The sequence below is a fragment of the Helianthus annuus genome, chromosome 16, assembly GCF_002127325.2.
Source record: "Helianthus annuus cultivar XRQ/B chromosome 16, HanXRQr2.0-SUNRISE, whole genome shotgun sequence".
Taxonomy (NCBI): domain Eukaryota; kingdom Viridiplantae; phylum Streptophyta; class Magnoliopsida; order Asterales; family Asteraceae; genus Helianthus; species Helianthus annuus.
Window position 1 is genome coordinate 120,141,070 of NC_035448.2, and position 13,546 is coordinate 120,154,615.

The following is a 13,546-nucleotide window of genomic DNA, read 5'->3' on the forward strand; positions in this document are numbered from 1 at the left end:
TTTTCCCATCTTTGTTATATATAAATAACATCTAAGACTACTATGCATCAATAGTTGATTATTTTGTTTTCAAAATTGCCGGCACCAACTCTTCAGTGGGCATGTAAATATCTTTTTTTGTATATTTTGTGCTTATGTTTTGGTTAGTTGTCAAAATGGCAAAAACATGGTTTCTATTAAATTTTATTACATATCTCACATGCCATTTTGATTGTTATTAAACAATTGACCCAAGCTTACTAAAGTAGACCCAATATTATTAAAGTATACTTAAGTATAGATTTAGATTGGCAATTACCGTGAGTAGGGATGAGCATGGTATCAGTACCGAAATTAGGAAAACTGGATAACGGTACCAAAAATGTTTGGTACGGTAACCGGTTTGAGTATTTTACCGGTACGGAACCGAAACGTCAAAATGGGTATCGAATCGGTACCGAAAATAATTCGGTACAGGAAATGCTCATCCCTAATGACCATTGTGGTTTTTTGATAGTGTTTTTGTTTTTAAAAATGATTTGTCATTTATGTGTTGTTTTGTTTGCCTCATGAAAATTGTTAGATTATAAGCTCTAATTTTAAAGTTATTAAATAATCCCTTAAAATCCAGTCTCAAGTGACGTATTTATGGCCAGGACTACCCATAAGATCAAGACACTCTCCATCATGGAGTGTGGTGTATACCTCTTTGTTCCGAAATACCAGGTAAATTTGGTTCTAAGCTTATTTATATACAATTTTGTTTCTGTAAAACATGCGTTACATAAGAAAAAAAAATTGCATGTTTTGACCCGTTTACTTTTATAAATGTATTAATTAGAAATCAAAAAGATAAAAAGACACGACAGTATGAACGCTTCACTAAGAAGACTATTAAATTAATTATGCTTGCACAAGAGGAAGCGCAAAGGCTTGGCAATGTTTTGAACTCTCTCCCCAATACAAAGACTATTAATTTTTTGGGCTAAATAGTTTCATTAACTTTGGGCTACGATTTTTGTTCCTTTGGTTTTGGACTTTTGACTACAAGTTTTTATCATTTTTGGTAAACAAATTTGATGATTTTGACTACATATTTATTTAAAAAAACAATTTTACAAGTGCTTAAAAACTGAGAATTATAAAAACCAATAATTCTAATATTTATTCATAAAAAATAATTCAAATATTCATTCGACAAACTAACAATCAGTCAAAAACAAAACATGTGTGATATTTGTCGTGCAATGATGGGAACTGAGTGTTAAGTGGTTTTGTTGGAGTTCAAACTGTTCATTGGAGTTGTTAGACTCAAGGTTTGAGTGAAGATGCAATAAAGTTATGCTTTTTGGCTGCTCAACAAATTCATTAGTTAATAAAAACGGGCACTCTTAGTCATTTGCAGATGGTGGGATTCAATTTCCATGTTGAAGTGAGTTGTCCTATTTTGACCACTACAATTAATGTCCTCTATGCACTTATAAATAAAACGAGTCCGAGTAATCATGATATAGAGCAAGAAGATCCAAGACAAATGGATAAGACAAACGTGGCCTATAAAGAAAATCTTGGACTTGTGATTTTTTTTCGTATTTCCTTTTTTAGTTCATTGTAATTAATATTTACCTAAGTAATGGAAGGTTTTGTTTTCATTTAAAATTCTATGTGAACATTGTTTAATAATATAATTACTTTGAGACTACCCGTATAATACACGGGTTCTAAAGCTAATGTTTCTATTCGAACGAACCTATAATAAAGTATTTACGCATTAAAGTATAAATTGCTATTTTTAGCAACCCGTGTTTTGCCATTTGTCCTTTTATCATGGGTCTTATTGCCAATATAAAACCGTTTTTTTTTCCTAACTTAGTTCCTGTTTCCTTTTTCATCTATTCCTTTGAAATCCTTTCAAATAAAATGGTGCCTACAATTCCCCTATTTCATATTTTTTCCTCCAATTTATCATTGCATCTCTCCAATCTATAGCTAATTACATCAGTCATTACAAATTTTCGAATATCTTTGTTTACAAGATTAAGAAGATAACATGTATCGGCGTGTGTTATTTATGACTCTACTTTCATGTGTTAATATAATTTTAGATGTCAACACTGCCGGTTCAAGTCTTATTCGCCAAAAGGCATGAAAACAACATGAAGATTTCGTTAAGAAAAACTTAATATCTAACGAACATTAGGGAGATGTAGTATTGGCACTTTGTCAACAATCTTAAAATATTATGGTTTCGAAATAACAGTTTAACGATTAAACGTTTAGAATTTGTATGTTTTTAGTTGGTGTAAAGCCACCCGTGTATTACACGGGTACTTAGACTAATTCAATTATAAATGAGAATTTCGGTTATTTTTTTAATTTATAATCAAAACCAAACTAACACCTTTGTTAGTAAAAAAAAAAATTATAACCTGGAGTGAGTTGTTAATGGGTTAGCTAAAGTTCACTTTTAGATGATTAAAGTGTGTCGATCTTAATTAAGATTTCTATTTTTAAACGGCTAAAATGCATTTTAAGACTTTTCACAAATTTATTATTATACCATCTATTTAAGAGAAAATAATATTGAGATTCAAAAATTAAAGCAAGCTAGCCAATGAACTTGTGGTCAAGTGGTGGAGAGTGTTTGAGTTCTCAAATGAGCCTCAGGTTTAATCCTTATTAACGCAAGTAAGGGGTGGTAAGGTTTACCATCTTGGTAGGGTTCCTGACCGGGGTCACGGGTTCGAGCCTGGCAGTCGGGATTAAGTTTCCACGATGTGCGAGGAAGGGCTCTGTCACACATCGACCACATAAAACAACAAATCATGGCGGAAACATCGGGGAGTGTTGTAACAGAAGTATTGTTTCAAACCATTGATACAAAGAGTTTCGTTTTATTAAATATTAAACATTGTCTTAAAGTTAAACAAGCAAGTCAAACATAGTCTATCATCGTTATTAAATCACTAAGGCCTCGTCCAGTCCTAAGTGAGCATGCATCCTATTCGCAATCAAAATTAAGCAACATCACCTGAAACATATGTAAAAACAAAGTCAGCAAAGAAATGCTGGCGAGTACATAGTTTTTGGGTGAGTGTCAGATTCATGGCTCGTTTACAAGTTGAAATATCTCGTACAACTTCGTTAATCGATATTAGAAAACCTTGTTTTGTAAAATGTTTGTATCGTAAAATGAATAACCAAGTCAAAACAGATTGGTTATAATTTATAAACCTTGATGCCAAAAATCTTAACCCAAAACCTTTGTTTTCGTAAACCAAATCATAAATCGTCCTCGTAATAAAACTCGTATGGTTATATCGTTTAGTAAACCTCGTTGTGTGACATCGTTTAAATCGTTCCCGCTATAAATCATCGTTCACTTGTTTAAATCATTCATAATCGTTCAATCGTTCAACATCGTTCTCGTACAAATCGTTCTCGTTTTAATAGTGAAAACTACTTTTGGTCGTCTCGCTAATAACATTCAAACCTTTGTGACTCGTTCATCGTTCAACTCGTATTAACAAACCACCAAAGGGTAAGTTAACAATCATCAGATTCAGTCATTACCCACCTAACCCACACATAACCATGGGTGCGGTCTGATAACGGGATTTGTCAGATCCTATGGTACCATAACCTAATACTGGTCGGTTCGGCCAAAATTAATGAATGTCATTCATTATGTAACTACAACCAACAAGTTCGTTCACATTATCAAAATCGCTATTAGTTTATTATAAACCATCTCAATCGTTTTTGAAACCATCATTAAAACATCGAAGTCGTTTTGATACATATGAATCACCCCAAAACAATCGAAAATAATAAAGGAGGGGATCTATGTACTCACCTTTGGGTGCGTTTTTATATGTTAACACAATCCCTCAAATTGTTTATTCGTCCTAAATTAAATAAGAATGATTTAATAATTGAAAACCCACAAAATATATAAGTTTCTCCGATACTTAGAATTTTCACATAACTTTGAGATTTCTCTCAAAAAGTTATTATTTTTTATTATTTTGGTCTATTTGTAAATATATACCCAAGCGTAATACACATAATCTTGTCAAGTATTATCATGTCAACATACACATATTGTAAAACACATAGCACATTGTAACACATAAAATTTACCCATGAACAACCCATTCTAGTGTATGTCGAAAATACTTATTTTAACGATTCGGCAACATTTTGTGGCGTCGGAAATCACGTATGACTAACCAAACACCAAGTAAACTTAATATAAGTTAAAATAATTATTTTTATATCAAAAATATCAGTTTGGTTACTGATCTAAAACAGTTTTATAAAAATCCTCCGAAAAGGCGATTTTTAACCGTTTTACCGCATAGTTTTGCATCAAACATTACCCGAACCATCCCAAATCGAAACGAATTGAAATTTTAACATAACCCATGTTATTTACTGAATAAAATCGTTGTTATACTCGTGATAGTGCAGGTCTTACATTAAGCACATAAATCATGCAAAATTCACATATTTTACCACTTTTTACGCTATATGTACAACATGCAAAGCTATCAAGCCTATGTCAAAGTTTCATGCCATTATTATACACCAAATAATGTTATTTTTAGTGTTTATAATCTTGTTCAAAATCACTTTTGTCATACAACCATTTTTCATCACTTCTTGAGCTTTAAATCAACATGTATCCTCATGTACAAGTGCCTAAAGCATACTATCGTATCAACATCATTTTATATGAGTTTAAATGCATCAAATGTGTGATTTATTCATGTTTATTTGCTGATGTAATTTACATTTTTCATGTCATGCATAGATCATTAAACACTTGCATTTTAACTATCTTTCAAGAACAAGCAACAACATATACAAGTACTTATCAAGAATCAAACTTCAAAACCCATACACACATACATATATGTACGGTTATATACATACATATACACCATCGTTTTTATTTTGTAACAAGACCCATTTCATTTGATTTCAAGTTTGTGAAAATTCCAAGATTCAAGAGAAACTTCAAATCATCAAGAACATCCAAGAATCAAAAGTATGATTTAAACATAATGTTATACCTTCAAGATTCAAGTAAGTTGTTGAATGAGATTTTGATGATAGGAAGCTTGGAATCACTTGAAAACACCTTGGAAACACCCTTGGATCTTCACACCAACTTGAAGCTTGCTAGAAATGGTGTTGAATTCTCAAGAACAAGTTTGAAGAAGATGAAGATGGAGAGAGAGAGAGGGGGGATGGTTATGGAGAGAGGAGAGAGAGGAGATTGAGTGGTCTTGTTGAGTGTGAAATTGTCTTGGAAAGGTATATGTAGAGATATGGGAAAGATGCATGCATCATCTCTTGGCCAATCAAGATAAAATGGAATATTTCCCAATCTTGCAAATATTTGGTGGGGCCAATATAATGATGACCGAAATTTGAAGGGGGGAGGGGTTAAAGTGTAACTTTGAATGGTAAATTAGTTAAAAACAGGTATTTACTGAATACCGGGTATTTTATCTAGCGTTTAAATCCCGGTTTGTGGCGTTCTAAATTATTTTTATTATTCTATAAAAATAAACCCGCCAAAATATTACTGAAATAAATTTCAGTTGCCGAGATTTGGCTGCGTTGTCTGCGTTTCGCAGTAGAAGCACTGTGTCGCGCAGAAACACGCGGTACGCGCTTAAACTTGAAAAATAACGTTTTTAAGCGTTTTAATTTTTTTTTCAACATGGACCTGATTAAAAATAAATTTTAATCATAACATAAAATTTTTGGGATTTAAAAATTATCCGGGCGGTCACCAACGTTCGTTTCGCAGTTCTGTCGTAATTAGTTCTTTAGTTCAAATAAACATGTTTTTGCCATACCGAATCCTTCGAAACTTATTTCTAAGTTATGTAAAGGATATTTAGGGTATGTTTGGCTTGTATCACAGTTCCGGGGTGTACGTCGCGTTAAACTGATTGCGTTTACGCACCAGTCTGCTTGTAACCTTCCAGAAAGCGATTAAAGCTTGAAATCGGAATCGAATCAAATCGTAAAATCATCACACACAATAACACATATAATAACACCAAAGCACATTGTTTTATTGATCATCAACATTGTTTTACATTATACGATGATTACAGAACACAGTTGTCACAGTCTTCCCTACTTTAGGAAATTTCGTCCCGAAATTTTTATTTAGAGGAAACTTGTGGAAACAAATGCGGATATTTCGTCTTCATCTGGTCCTCACGTTCCCTAGTAAACTCGGGGCCATGTTTGGATTCCCATCGAACTTTGACCAATCGAATCCGTTTGTTCTTCAACTGTTTGAATGTACGGTCCACTATCTCCACAGGTTTCTCAACAAAGTGCATTGTTTCATCGATTTGAATCTCGTCGAGAGGAATGTGAAGATCAGCATCAGCTAAACACTTTCGCAAATTGAACACGTGAAAAGTCGGATGAACATTTCCAAGCTCTGGAGGTAGCTCTAGTCGATAGGCAACCTTTCCAATTCTTTCAACAATCTTAAATGGTCCAACATATCGTGGTGCAAGTTTTCCTTTCTTTCCAAATCTCACCACTCCCTTCCAAGGTGACACCTTGAGTAGGACACGGTCTCCGATTTGAAATTCCAAAGGCTTGCATCGCATATCCGTATAACTCTTTTGACAGCTTCTAGCTGTCACAAGATTATCACGGATCTTCTTGATTTTGTTTGTTGTTTACAGAATGAGCTCAGGTCCAATAAGCTGAGCTTCACCGATCTTAGTCCAACAGATAGGTGAACGACATTTTCGACCGTAGAGAGCTCCGAATGGTGCCATATTGATACTAGCATGATAATTGTTGTTGTAAGAGAACTCGATCAGTGGAAGATGAGAATCCCAATTACCACCAAAGTCTATCACGCATGCCCTAAGCATATCCTCCAAAGTTTGAATCGTTCTCTCAGATTGTCCATCTGTTTGGGGATGATAAGCAGTGCTTAGATTCAGTTGGGTTTCCATAGCAGATTGCATGGTCTTCCAAAAATGAGATGAAAATCGAGCATCACGATCAGAAATGATATCCAAAGGAACACTATGTCAAGATACTATCTCATCAACGTAAATCTTTGCAAGTTTATCAGCAGATAGATCCTCGCGAATCGGAATAAAATGAGCTGATTTCGTTAAACGATCGATAACAACCCAAATAGCATCATGACCCTTAAACGTACGCGGTAACATAGTGATGAGATCCATTGCAATGTTCTCCCACTTCCAAACCGGTATCTCTGGTTATACAAGCAAACCAGAAGGTCGTTGATGTTCAGCCTTGACTTTGAGACAAGTTAGGCATTTTGACACATACAAGGCAACATCCTTCTTCATACCAGGCCACCAGAACTGAGTACGAAGATCCTTGTACATTTAATCAGCACCAGGATGGATAGAATATCGAGACTTGTGAGATTCGTCCATTACCAAGTTGCGAAGATCGTCTTGTTTCGGGATCCACAAACGATCCTTGAAGTATAGCAACCCATCGTCCTTCGTTTCGAGTTTAAGTTCGAGTTGAAGCGGTAGCTCATATTTCAATAAGCCTTTGATCATACAAGATCGTTCAGCTTCAAGGACACGATATTGAATATCAGATAGAGTTTGAACATAATGAAGCTTGACTCGTTCCTTTCGACTAAGCGCATCGGCTACGACATTCTCCTTACCAGGATGGTAGCAGATCTCGCAATCATTATCGTTTAGGAGTTCAACCCAACGTCGTTGCCTCATGTTCATCTCCTTCTGATTTAGAATATGCTGGAGACTTTTGTGGTCTGTGAAAACCACACACATTGTTCCATAGAGGTAGTGTCTCCAGATTTTAAGTGCGAAAACCACAGCTCCTAATTCGAGATCGTGAGTTGTGTAGTTCTTCTCGTGAACTTTCAGCTGTCTAGACGCATAGGATATGACTTTACTCGTTGCATAAGAACGCAACCAAGTCCTAGATTCGATGCGTCACAATAGACAACAAAATCTTCGTTTCTCTCAGGTAGAGATAAAACGGGAGCATCACATAGCTTCCGTTTCAGTGTTTGGAACGCTTCTTCTTGCTTTAGTCCCCACTCGAAAGGCTTATTTTTCTGAGTCAAAGCAGTGAGTGGAACCGCGATCTTTGAGAAATTAGAAATGAATCAACGATAAAAACCAACAAGACCAAGAAATGATCAAATCTCTGTAGGTGTCGTCGGTGTATTCCAATCCTTAACAACTGCTATTTTGCAAGGATCAACATGGATACCCTGCTCATTGACTATATGACCCAAGAACCGAACTTCTTTAAGCCAAAATTCACACTTGGAGAATTTAGCAAAAAGTTGTTCCTTCTTTAGGAGTTCCAATGTCAAACGAAGGTGTTGCTCGTGATCGGCTCGAGACTTCGAATAAATGAGAGTATCGTCGATGAACACAATGATGAACTTATCTAAATAAGGTTTACAAACCCTGTTCGATAAGTCCATGAAGATAGCTGGATCATTTGTCAAACCAAAAGGCATGACAGTGAACTCGTAATGCCCATATCTTGTATGGAAAGCAGTTTTGGGAATATCTTCTTCGAGTACACGAAGTGGATGATACCCAGAACGCAGATCGATCTTGGAAAACCATGAAGCACCCTGCAGCTGGTCGAAGAGATCATCAATTCTAGGTAGGGGATATCGATTATTGATGGTAAGCTTATTAAGCTCACGATAATCGATACACATTCGAAAAGATCCATCTTTCTTTTTCACAAAGAGGACAGGAGCTCCCCAAGGCGAAAAGCTCGGACGGATGAATCCTTTATTAGACAACTCTTGAAGCTGTTTCGATAACTCTTGCATCTCCGATGGCGCAAGACGATAAGGTGCTTTCGCAATCGGGTTGGCATTGGGTACAAGGTCAATATGAAACTCGACTTGACGAACTGGAGGCAAACTAGGCAGTTCATCGGGAAATACCTCTGGATAATCCCGAACAATCGGAATATCCTGAATACTCTTGCTCTTGCCTTTCTCCTCGGTGACATGCGCCAGGAAAGCAACATATCCTTTTTGCAAATAACTTTAGGCCTTTGTACACGACATAAGCTTCAAACCACCAGATGGCTTCTCTCCACGAACTTCCCGAACATCGCCAGACGGAAGAGGAATACGAACAATCTTATCGAAACAAACCACCTCAGCATGATATTTGGTTAACCAATCCATCCCCACGATAATATCGAAACTCCCAAGTTGCATCGGCGTGAGGTCAATGGGAAAAAGATGGTTATCAAGGTTTAACTGACAATCACGTATAACAGAATCGAGAACAAGAGGTTTACTAGTAGCAACTTTGACAGATAAGGGTTTCCTCAGTTTAGTTCTAGGTATCGCAAGCAAAGGTTCAAAAGATAATGAAACAAAACTTCTATCAGCACCAGAATAAAGAAGAATAGATGAAGGTCGATTGTTAACAAGAAACGTACCATTAACCACTTCGTTGTCAGCCCTCGCTTCGTTGGCATTCAGATTGTACGCTCGCCCACGAGCGGGATTCACATTTGCGTTGACATTCGCATTCGGGTTCGCATTAGCATTCGCGTTTGCATTCACCCGTCTCGGACAGTTGTTGCGGAAGTGACCAAACTCTCCACAATTGAAACATGAACCCGGTGGGAATCTAGCAGCATTCCCCTGAACTGGAGCTTGATTCTGAACAATCTGATTCTGACCCAAACGACAATTGTTGGCCAGATGCCCAAACTTACCACATGTTGTGCACTACCTACAAGCTTGTTGTGCAACATGATGATCGTTGCAGTGAGCACAATGAGGTGCGGTACCAGCATACGCTTTCTTCACAGGCAGTTGAGCTGGTGGGTTCTAAGGGTTCTGAGCAGTAACTGCAAAGTTCTGAGCACCCTTTCACTTTCTCGACTTCTCCGACGACTCACCTTTCTTACCCTTACCCTTTTCCTTGACAGCTTCGGTTGACTTCTACTTATCACCCTTGCAGGTAAGTTTACCTGTCACACCCCTATTTTCCACGTGTCACCGGTGGGCCCGGTGGGGAGTATCGTGATGTAGTTGATATCATCATAGTCAAACAGCACAAATTTAAAATGCACAGCAGAAGCAAAAAGATAGATTTATTTCAACCGAATAATTATTGTAATATGAAGTATCACAAACAGTTGAAATAGATCCACAGGCGGATCAAAAGAAAAAAAGAAACTTGTTCAACAGATTTATTTGCATCCAAGCTTGTGAGACTCTAAATGATGCTAAGGAGAGGCCAGCCTATTATGCCTAGTACCTGCACTTAATCTTTTTGGTAAAATACGTCAGTTTACACTGGTAAATACAATTTACTGACTCATTTTGAAAAGCTTTAAAATTGATTCGAATGCACATGGCACAAAAAGATTTTTATAACTTGGGATAATCATTTGAATATAATACTTGTAAAGAATTACATGTTTATTTTGCGTCTAGTAGCCCGGTTCATGCCGGGTTAAAGATTAATAGACACACCACATAATATAGTCCCGCGGCGGGAAACCAGCGGTTATACCTTGATAAATGTAAATGCACTGACGGGTGTACGCCTACACCCGTGTGCTAAGTTCGTGGCCATTCTTTGAATGATGCCAAGGATATCCGGGACATGGTCATTAAACTCCCAAAGGCGTTAAACAAACAAAACAAATTTTTAAACGGGTCATCTTGATAATACTTAACCACTAATCGATTAAGGTCAAATGCCCGACCAAGCGGTATTTTATATACCGTACCCCAAGCCCGTATAAGGGAAAATAAGTTAAAAGTATTTACCTGAGCAAGTATAGTCACAATAAGCAAGTGCAAATATCTTTTACTGGATCTCCTATTCTGGAACGAAGGTTTATAATAACCTATTAGAATCCTAACGGGTCTTTAATTTAGCCTAAGCTTAGATCGGTTAGTTTTTGAAGAATGAATATGGTTTAATCGCATGGAAGGCGAAGACCGGTTTAGAATGTGGATTTGACCTGACAAGCTTGCATGCTTGTTTAATATGGGTAACTTAAACACATTCTGGATTTTGAGACAATAATGATATGGTTTAACTAGTTTCGGCTAAAATGTGTAAACTAGTTATATAAGCCGATCCGAACGCGGAGAGTGCGTAACGAGTAACCATATGAATCATAAACAAGTTCCCTGAGTTAATATGCACTAAATATGTTGTGATATCAGTAAGATATCTCCTGTTATGCCCAAAATGATTTTAAACACAAACTATGCCTCATAAGGGCATTTTGGTCATTTTAAAGGGTATAAAAGAGTTTAATTTGTAATCTGAGTTACAGGCCTGATTTATTTAGTAAATATACTTAATTTAATAAGTTATAACAGTAGGGTATCTTATATATGTGAAATTTACTAATTATAACCATATTATGCACCGAATGGGCATTTTGGTAATTTCACATAAGCCTAAAAGGTCAAAACTGGAAATCTGAGTTTAAAACTTTTGTTTACTGTTATAATATAAAAATTTACTGAATATATCAGTAGGTATCAACCCTTATATATGTAAACTAGTTTTGATACATACTATGTCGTAAAAATGGCTAAAAAGGCGATTTGGAGCCATTTTCGGGTTTTGTATAGAAAGCTGATATTTTTAATATTCTAGAAGGCTCAAAATAATTTATTTAACATAATAAATCAGTAGAAAAAGGTTTAAGGTCAAAAGGATTCATAAACTCATTTTATAGCCCAAAAGGGCAAAACCGACAATAACCGATTTAAGCTTAAAACTCTAAGTTATGCTCAGCCTAAAAATAAATAAAAATCTACAAAAATCCCAAAATATTATTTTATATCAGTAGGTAAAAAGTTTGATATTAAAATTTGGGTTTAGATAGGTTATATGCTAATTACGCTAATTAATTACTAAGAATGCTTCTAATTACGCTAATGAGCATAACTCTTAATCTAGACTTCAAACTAATGTCAAATTTTAGCTGCAAGCTTATAAATTAGTAACTAAGGTGTCTACTCTTTTACATTTTCAAAAATCACATTTTAAGGTCATTTGGGCATAATGGTCAATATATAAGCGATTAACGGAAACATGCATAAGAATTTGATGTCTAATGAACCAAGTTCTATAATCACAGAGGGTTATACTAACATGTATTTAGGTCCAAAAGAAGTTCTAAGGCAATCCTAAACTTGGCTTAAATGGGTCAGAACTGAAAGTCAAAGCATAAGTCAAACTATGCGACTTTCGGTTCCAAACCGAGCCTAAACTGAAAATTGTCGGGGTAAACATTTTTAGACATGTTCTTACATTATTTACCAAGTTATATTAATGATAAAATAGGTTTCATGGATCCTACATTGCTAATTATGCATTAATTTGAAAATAAGCATTCTGTTGACTTTTTAAAGTAAGCTTTGACCCGACAATTGACATAGTTAGAGTAGGAATTTGATAATACCCTTTTAAGGGTTTATTACCCACATAATTACCCACTCATAGGTATTTTTAATTCGGGATTTGACTGAATAAATTATGAGTAATCTCGAAGTCAAACCTTAATTACGACAGTTTGACTTTTAGTTAATTAACTAAGCTAAACTGAATTAGGAAGGGTTAAGTATACTTACAAGAGTCCTAATTGCGACTAGAGACCACTAGGAAGCTTGCTTGATGACCAGAGAGCTCCAGGAAAGAAGTTGTGAATGTTTGCAAATGCAAGTGAGAAATGTTACAACTTGGATGGCCTTATATATGCACTTTGATCACTTAGGATCATGCCAAAGAGGTCTACAGATGTTATAAGATCAGTACAAGTGCCCCTATTGCATGTAAAACCATTGGAGAGATCTCTGGTATAAGAAAACTACCATTTTAAGTCGGTTACAGACCTGAACTGGCAGCTGTGCATGTTTTCTGACGCTGTACTGTTCTCGCGGGCCGCGTAAACCCTTAATGGTTTCTTACGCGGGCCGCCTGGCCTCCCATTACCAGCCAAACAAGTTTCACATATTTATATTTCAGCCCCTGGTCCTTTGTAACGTGGTTTTAAGCTCCCATTTTGCATTTTCAGCCTTCTAACCTTACTTTTAAGGGCTTTATGACTTATACAAACTTGGTTAAGTCCTTGTTTAACTTTGTGGTCACCCATAAGGCCTCAGAATTCAATGTTGACGCTTTTAACCCCTCGTATACGAATTTCATCATAACATTCTCATACATTAACGAAACTTTATGAAATTTTTATCACACAATCTAGTGAGCATAATTTATCGTTACAAAGCTTTGGGTTTGCTAAAAAGGTCACTCAGAGGTATACTTTAAACATGTTGACACATTTAACCCCCGTAGTTTGTAATCTCTCACTTTCTTTCATTTTTAGCTTCGTATGATCCATGATTTATTCGTTTGAAGGTATAAACATCTTGTAGGGCTATTTTAAAATATATTTATCCATTGTTGACACTTTGGACCCTTATTCACATAGTTTTCTTGTTTGTCAACTTTAGTCCCTCTAAAGTATTCTTTCA

General features: G+C 35.9%; 1 long non-coding RNA gene across 1 annotated transcript; it reads left to right on the top strand.

The window, feature by feature from the left end:
* The first annotated feature begins 601 nt into the window (after positions 1 to 601).
* LOC110918255 lies at positions 602 to 1,631 on the top strand. The gene is made up of 2 exons (XR_002581170.2): positions 602 to 705; positions 1,375 to 1,631. It is a non-coding gene; the product is annotated as an uncharacterized LOC110918255 (long non-coding RNA).
* Positions 1,632 to 13,546: the final 11,915 nt, after the last annotated feature.